Raw genomic sequence first — 7,860 nt, forward strand, 5'->3', positions numbered from 1 at the left:
TCCTTCCCAAAGTAGACTCAGGCTGCTTGTTTTTCTTGCAAGTTACATGGTTTCTAAGAGTCCCAACATGGTTATTTAAAGAGTGAAATGCAGTGGTTAAAGCGCTATAGTACAGCCAGGAAAGCCTGGCTCAGAGTCCCTGTTCAGCCAAGCAGCTTTCTCAGGCTAATCTACTTCACAGTGTTGAGAATAATACGTGGGAGGGGAACCACATCAGTGCTTTGAGCTCCATAGAGGAATGCCATGCATTAGTGTAAAGATGTTATACATTCAAACCCAGGCCTAAGACCTTATCTCTCATGCAAGATGGATTAGAATTGTCCAGCTCCTACTGCATTAATATGTCAGTCTCAGAATGCTCACATGAATATGTTAATCGTATCACAGAATTAGAACCAAACCATCATTTCCCCCTTCTATAGTGGCCTTAGTTTAAATCAATTTGTGAAATCCATCTCCTTGCTACTTCTTGCTGCCTCTGTAGGTGTCCCTGGCCAATGCATGGGGAGGGGCCCTGTACTCTGGAGATTTGCACAGAAAGGAGACTTCCATAAACTGGTTTTCCCACCACAGTGTTCTTCCTGGTGGAATTTTTGCCACTAGGCCTATCTTAAATTTATGCCATCAGATCACAACCATTCCTAGACCCTAGGTAGCTTGTCTTGCAAACCCATCTTTTTCTTGTTCACCCTTTCGCTATATTGCTTCTACCACCATTGTTTCTTCATGTCCCTGCTTTTCCTCCCAGTGTCTAATTGGCCCTGTCTCTTAAAAGCTACCCTGGCTTTTTGCCAGCATCCTTTACTGCCCACCATTCCCCTTTTTTCTGTGTTCACCCCTTTCTTGCCAACAACATGTAATTGCTGCTGTCCTTAGTCATTGTGTGAGTTTTTCCTACATAGCCCCTATTGGACATAATTTCAGCTGTTTTTGCTGTTTTTAGCAGCAGTGTCTCTGGAGGATGTTGGCACAATAGGCTGTTCCCCAGTCAGCCAAGCAGCAGAAGAGGAATTTGGGATGAAGAGAGGGCTGGAGGAGTTCAGCAGTGACTGAATGAGCATTTGCTGCCCAGCTGAATGTGCAAGAGTGCTTGACGCCATTCTAGAGGGGATGTAAGGTTTCTCCTGCATGGCATCATCTTGTGCTGCTCTTAAAACAGTACTGGCCACAGCCACCCATGGCCTCTTCACGTCAGCCTCATAACAGCAAGAAGGCAGTGTGGGTCAAGGTTGCTGCAATGTTAGGGAGAGGTGGGATTGTGTCACCACAGAGACCCCCCCCCCACTTGCTGCCTCAGACACGGGGCAGGATGACTGGCACATTTTGCACCAATGGAAGCATCCAAAGGATCACCAAGGAAGTGCCTGTGCAGGTCACGGTGTTTACAAGCAGTGTTTATACAGGATCTTTTAAAAATCCTTGCTAATCACAACGTACAACTAAACATTTTAAGAAGTCACGTGAAAGCCATTTTTAAGGATTTGGCAGGCACCGGTGTAGTTAAAACGACAGTTCTGTAAAGCAGAGGTCTACTTGAGATGTGTTATTTAGCAGGCCACTTGAGTCCCACAAGTTACCTCAGGCGGTTCCTTTATTTGTTAATGCTATAATTTGTGTAATGACATATTTCTCCAAGTGGTGGGAACTTTTGCTCTTGGCACTGAATCTCCTAGATTCTCTCTGCACAAATGCCCAGTATTTTTGTGGAAAATTTAGACAGAGTTAAACCAGTGCACTCTTCTTCTTTTAATGGACTAGCCACAGGCACCTTTCCAAGGGGCACAAGAAAAAAGAGGGGGTAACACACGCATCAGCATGCTGGGGAGGAAAAACCTTCACTTTTATTGCTGCCCCAGCACTAACAAACCTCCAGAGGAATCCTAAGTCCTACATTCACAATGGCACAGAGCAGTTTATATTCTCATGCCACTCAAGAGAACTGGACAAGGCCATTCGAGTTCTGTCAAAAAAAGAGTTTTTAATACATTTGTATTATGCTGGGTGTATCCCCTGCTTTTATTTTTCAACTCTGGCAGCCCCACAGTAGTGCTTGTGAAGGAGCAAGCAGAGACAGCAGTTTCAGTGAATCTCTTTCCTCTGCACCCAGCAGGATTATGTTGTGCATCTAACTCTGACAGTATTGCAAACCACATACTATTTCCTTTGGCCTTGAAAAGGAAGGTTAAAATCATGCCAGTATTGCAAAATATTTAACGATAGAATATAAAATGAATTGCTTGTATTTTGACATCTTTGCCCCAGCTGTGACTGGCTCTAACTAATTAATTACATCTATTTCCCCCCATGAAATCTGTCCTTGAAAGCAACTGTCTTAGAATGCCACATGCTTGGAAATGACTGAAGGTTGTTTCTGTTCATGCTGTGATTTACGATTAGCTTGATCTGGCAAAAACCTGAGCTCACATATTGAATCCGTTAACACACATATGCCTCTTTCTAGCTACTCCCAGGAAAGGATGTCCAGCATACTATCTGCACCATAATCTATAGTCTGGCAGTAGATAATGAGCTCACTTTGAAATGAGGAATCCTTCTTAGCACTCTGCTCTTGAAGAATCTATAAGCACTGTTTGAAAATAAACTAGAAAAGATAGGATTCAAACTGATTCATCTTCCTTCCAAAGGTAGGTAGTGTGTATATTCTCTGAGCAACTTAATCTTTGCAGATGCCTCTGGCACATGCTTGCTCTTTGCCTTCCCAGTAGTTATTATGCTCAAATGATGTTGCTTTTTTAGAAACTTAGATGAGTCCTACTCATGAGTCTTCTTTATCAGTGGTACCGTCAAGATCACATTCTTCTGCTTCCAAGATTAACTTGGAAGGAGAAAAATAAATGCACATACAAACAAGCTCAACACAAATGAGGTGCTTACTTTTATTATGACCTTAGTAAAGTAGCACCTGCTTTTCACAAAAGTATGATTATTGAGGGGGAGTGAAACTTTCCCAAAGCTCCTCCTTTATTGTATTCAATATTCTATTTCATAAAAAAACTCCTATGACATGTTCACCTGCTGGGAGGAAGATGTGATTGAAATGTAAATCTGCTGTCCTTTTGTCTTATTTCTGTAGTAATATTTAAAAATTATCACTAAGATTTATACTACTGAGAGTGAAAACAAAGAATAGCCAACATGGCCTACCTAATCCAAGAGGAACAGAAGAGAAGGGAAGTAGCTAAATAATTTAGGAGAAGAGAGAGAAGAAAAAAAGTTTGCATGTAAAGAAGAAAAAAATAAAGGGAAAATGGGATACAAAAGTGAGATGAAAGGGAAGTGCCATTGTGGAGGAACTGAACATGTCAAGCTACTTCTCACGACATCAGAGATAATTTCCCATAGACAAGTGAAGGTCTCTAATCTGGCAGTCCAGAGATGAAGGAAAAGAGGCCTCCTGGTTTTGCATGACCATACTTTTTGCCAACAAAACATGGGAATGCCCAGAGAAAAGATGGGATATGTTGGGAATGCCTGGAGAAAAAGTCTCTTTCCAGTTGGCACAACTGAGGTAGAAGAGCAGGACAGCAGGGTAATTCCACTAGCCCTGCTGAAAGGTTCTTACTGTTACCACCTGCAGGCTGTACTGAGGGAGGAGGTAAGCAGGCAAGCAGGGCCACTCTGTCTACCCTGCTAAAAGAACTACTTTTTCCTCCTCATTCCTTCCCATACATTTCTTCTTGTGTATTGTAAATCTGCGGGCCTCGAGTGTCTTGCTTAATTGATGATATGTAAGCCAACGGGCAATATAAAAGCATTTAAATAAATGAAAGTATGGATTAATGTATTAAAATTAGGCTCAGTGGACAAAATAAATTAATCTAAATATTGACCCTAGTTCCTACCCAAATTGTACAAATGTAGAACCCTCCCAAAACATGGAAACAAAATTGATACAAGGAAGAGTCAATGTGCTTTGCTGCAGAGCTCATCTGAGATATTACAATTTGTCAGAGCATCACTCTAACAGGTTTTTGGTAAATAAACCAGGGATATAAATCTAAAGTAGCTAATCTAATAGACACAAGAAACACTGCCATTGGGTCTTCTTAACTGGAATACTGAAATTAAATTCCACAGTTTGGTTCTGAAAGCCAAGCTTAGTTTGATTTCTGGGGAAATTGTGCATTAATATGGTGATCTTTGGAGGTTTTTCAAAACAGAGAAGCAAAGAGGTGAGGATCTGAAGCACCACAAATTTCAGGGCCAAATTCAGAAACAAGGCACTACTTCAGCATTACCAGGTTAAGAATCGAGTACTGACTAAACAGAGGGCAAGTTTCTTGCAAAATGAATGACAAGCCATGCTATTCAACACCACAAGAGTCAATAATTTTCAGGCTGATCTATGTTGAATTAAGCATGCCCACCTTCACTTAGGACCAGGCAGCCAACTGAACTGCAGCGAGATCTGCACAGCATACTAAAGTTGACTAGGCAAACAAAGCTGTCCTAAAAAAATTAAGGTGGATAACTTGTGTCCCCTCCAGATGGTTTGGCCACAATGTTCTTCAACTGGTGTGGCTCATGGTGAAGGATGATGAGAATCGTGGCTCTCCAGACATTTTGGCCTTCAGGTTGCCCACCTCTATTTGTAGATGCATCAAGTACACACAGTTGGTCTCTGCCTTCTATTGTTAGAAGAGCAATCAAACGCTTTCTAGCATTTCAAAGAGTGGGGAAAGATTCTGTTTAGGCCTTACTAATTGTAGGTCCTATTTTATAGAACATTTTTCAAGCAGAGCCTTTGTCGCTGACTGCTGTTCACTGAAAAACAGAACTCTTATGTCAACTATATTCAAGAGGAAGAGGAAGAAGATCTCTGCCTTTCCTATGCCACTCATATCCCACACACAAAGTTACTGGCATAATGCTGTCAGGACCAACTCCTTGGTTTTCTTTATCTGTATTATTTTTGAAATGGGGTGACCAGAACTGAATACAATATTCTAAATGTAAATACATCTTGAGGCTTTAGCATCTGTCACTTTTCTAAAAATTCCTAACACCGCTCTTGCCTTTTTTCTTGCTGCAGCATGCTGATATGCAGCTGAATCCTATGGAACAAAAGAAGGTGTTTATTTATTTATTATACTTATATTATATTTTATTTCAAGGATCCCAAGGCAGCTTACATAATCTCCCTTCTGTCTGTTTTATCATCACAACAACCCCTAAGTTACTAAGTGTGGATTAGGCTTAGAGAGCCAATGTGGTGTAGTAGTTAAGATTGTGGGTATAGGACTCAGGTGTCCTGGGCCCCCCTTAGTCATGGAGCCAACTGGATGACTTTGGGCCAGTTGCAGACTCTTAGCCCAACCTATCTCACAGGGTTGTTGTTGTGCGGGCAAGATTGAGAAAAGGAACAGATTTATGTAAGCCACCTTGAGTTCTCTGAAAAGAGAAAAAAGGTGGGATATAATAAATGAGTATACATAAATGTAAGTTGCATGGCCAAGTGGAAACTAGAACTCAGATCTCCCTGGTCCCAGGCCAGCACTCTAACCACTCTGCCACACTGCCTCTCTATTTATGATTGGGCATTTGATCTATGTAGCTTTATCCCAGCAAACCTTTAAGCAGTCTAGTTTAGTATTAAGCCAGCCTTCCCCAGTCTGGTGTTATCTAGATGCGTTTTGCCATAGTTCCCATAATCCTCAGTCACCATGGCCATTTGTTGGGATGCTTCTAGCAGAGTAGGGGCTGCTATATTGGATTTTATATCTGATCTATGCACTGCTGCAATAAGGCACCATAATGGTCCATTGCTATAATTGTGTGAAATGTTTATCGGGGCCAACTCAAAACATTTGATGCCCAAAGGAGAGTAACAAATAAGGGTATGCATGCTTGTCAAGGTGCATAATATTCCAATTATTTTGGTACCTGAGATGGATCCATCCTTCCTTCCCTTTCTCCTTTCCTGGAAGAATATTCTAGCAAGGAACATAGCCAAGGGGCTTGGGAAACCAATCTGCATCAGTATGACTGTCCAAAGCTACCTCTGCTTATATAAAAGAGATATCCCAGAAATCACATGGAGGATGTGAGGACATTTCTTGCCAAGCCAGTTTCCCATTGAGCAGATTGAATTGCACTCCCAGAGCAGACCTGCTGCTGCCCCCCCCCCCCCCCCCCCAGTTGAATAGCTTATTTGTGAGGGACGCATCCTTTGTCTTCACCTGAATAGCCAAGAGCCAACATCAGGCCAGCTGTGCCAGAGTTTGCAGGGCCTAGAAACTGCTTAGTAAGCGACTCTTACAGTACTGATAAGTAAGATCTGGTAAGCTACTCTGATGTTTTATTTTAAAAGCAACATTATTTCTCAACCCCCACCCCCCATCTTTGGTGGGTTTGCATGACATCCTAAACCCCTGATCCATTGGGATGGAGGAGAGGGTCTCCTCAGTGGCTGCTCCTAGGTTTTGGGATTCTCTATCTAGGGAGGTCCTGCTTGCCCCCTTTCCTGATGGTTTTCTGCCATCTGACAGGCATTGGCCTGCCAAATTTTGTTTCCCTTTTCCTTCAGATTTGATTTTATATTCCTGGAACTGTGAACTCTTATCTCCTGCCTCTTTTTAATTACATTTTTAAAATGTTATTTTTGAATTGTCTTGACTGGTAAATGGAGTGTTTTTAAATGAATGGGGTGGGGCATAAATATGTTAAATAACTACAGGTAGGATCGGTTTACCAGTCAAAAGTCTAAAGAATATGTGAGTGCAAAGATGCCCAGATCAGAGGCAGTTTGATTGTGAGGAAAAAAAAATCTGGAAAAAGTATTGTTGCAGCCCTGAGGTTAGGCAGCAAACTGCTTGTGAATCGGGCAGCGGAGAAAAATGTACTAACGGCGCAGGAGGTTTTTGTTAGTTTGGCAATGTTTTATGTTCCCACACTCTTCGTTTCCCTTCCACTGATGCAAAGATGTTTCAACCACAGTCCAATAACAACGGTTTCACTCGTAACTGGTGCTAACGTATTTATGAAACGAGAGAGTATTTAGCATTATTTCTTGCAGAGCTAACGGGCTCGCGCTACACTGGGCATTTTGCATGATCTAAATATAACAGCTGTCCGGTACGGCCACGTTGCGGATTTGTTGTAGCCTGCGGGGTCCAGAGAAAGGGGTGGGGCGACTGGCGCGGGATGGGAAGGTTACAGAGGCGAGCGGGAGTGCTTCTCCTCTCTGCCAGATGGAGGCTGCGCGCCGTCAAGAGAGAAATGGTTGCCGTTAACTAGAAGCAACCCGCCCACCGAAGACTCCACTCGCTGGTTCTGCAAACGGCTGCAGTCGATATAGCTCCCAGCAAGGGGGGAGGGGGCTGCTGGAACCGGGTGGGATAAAGGGCGGGGGGCTGAAGCCTCCCTCCCCTCTCGTAGGTGAGATTCCTTGGTAACCGGCCCTTCGCTAGGGAAGAGTCCCCGGCCTTCCTTACTGGCTGCGCGGCGTGGGCGTCCCCTCCCTGCGCTTCGCCTGAAGGGGCTGCCCTGGCACGGCTCTCCGGGAAAGGGGCGAGGGCGGCTCGCCGTGCTCCTGCAGCTCCAGCGCCTCTCCAGCCCCCGCCCCCCGCGAGGTGTCTGGCGGAGTCCCCACGGCAGACTTCCCCTCACTCGTGCACCCCGCCCACTCGCCCCGCGCCGGAGGGGGCGGAGCCGGGCAGCGGGCCAGTGTGGCTCCAGGCGGGGCCGGGCTAGCCCGTAGCGCTGCTCCCTCCTGGCAAGAGGCGCCGCTCTCCGCCCCGCTGCGCCTTGTGTGCGCGCGAGCGGGAGTGACTCGGCGGAGGTGCGGGCTCAGAGCGGGCTGCAGGTGGCGTGGAGAGCGGCCGCGGCAGCAACAGCACC

Source organism: Varanus komodoensis, unplaced genomic scaffold (assembly GCF_004798865.1).
Source record: "Varanus komodoensis strain SLA01 unplaced genomic scaffold, ASM479886v1 scaffold1, whole genome shotgun sequence".
Classification (NCBI taxonomy): domain Eukaryota; kingdom Metazoa; phylum Chordata; class Lepidosauria; order Squamata; family Varanidae; genus Varanus; species Varanus komodoensis.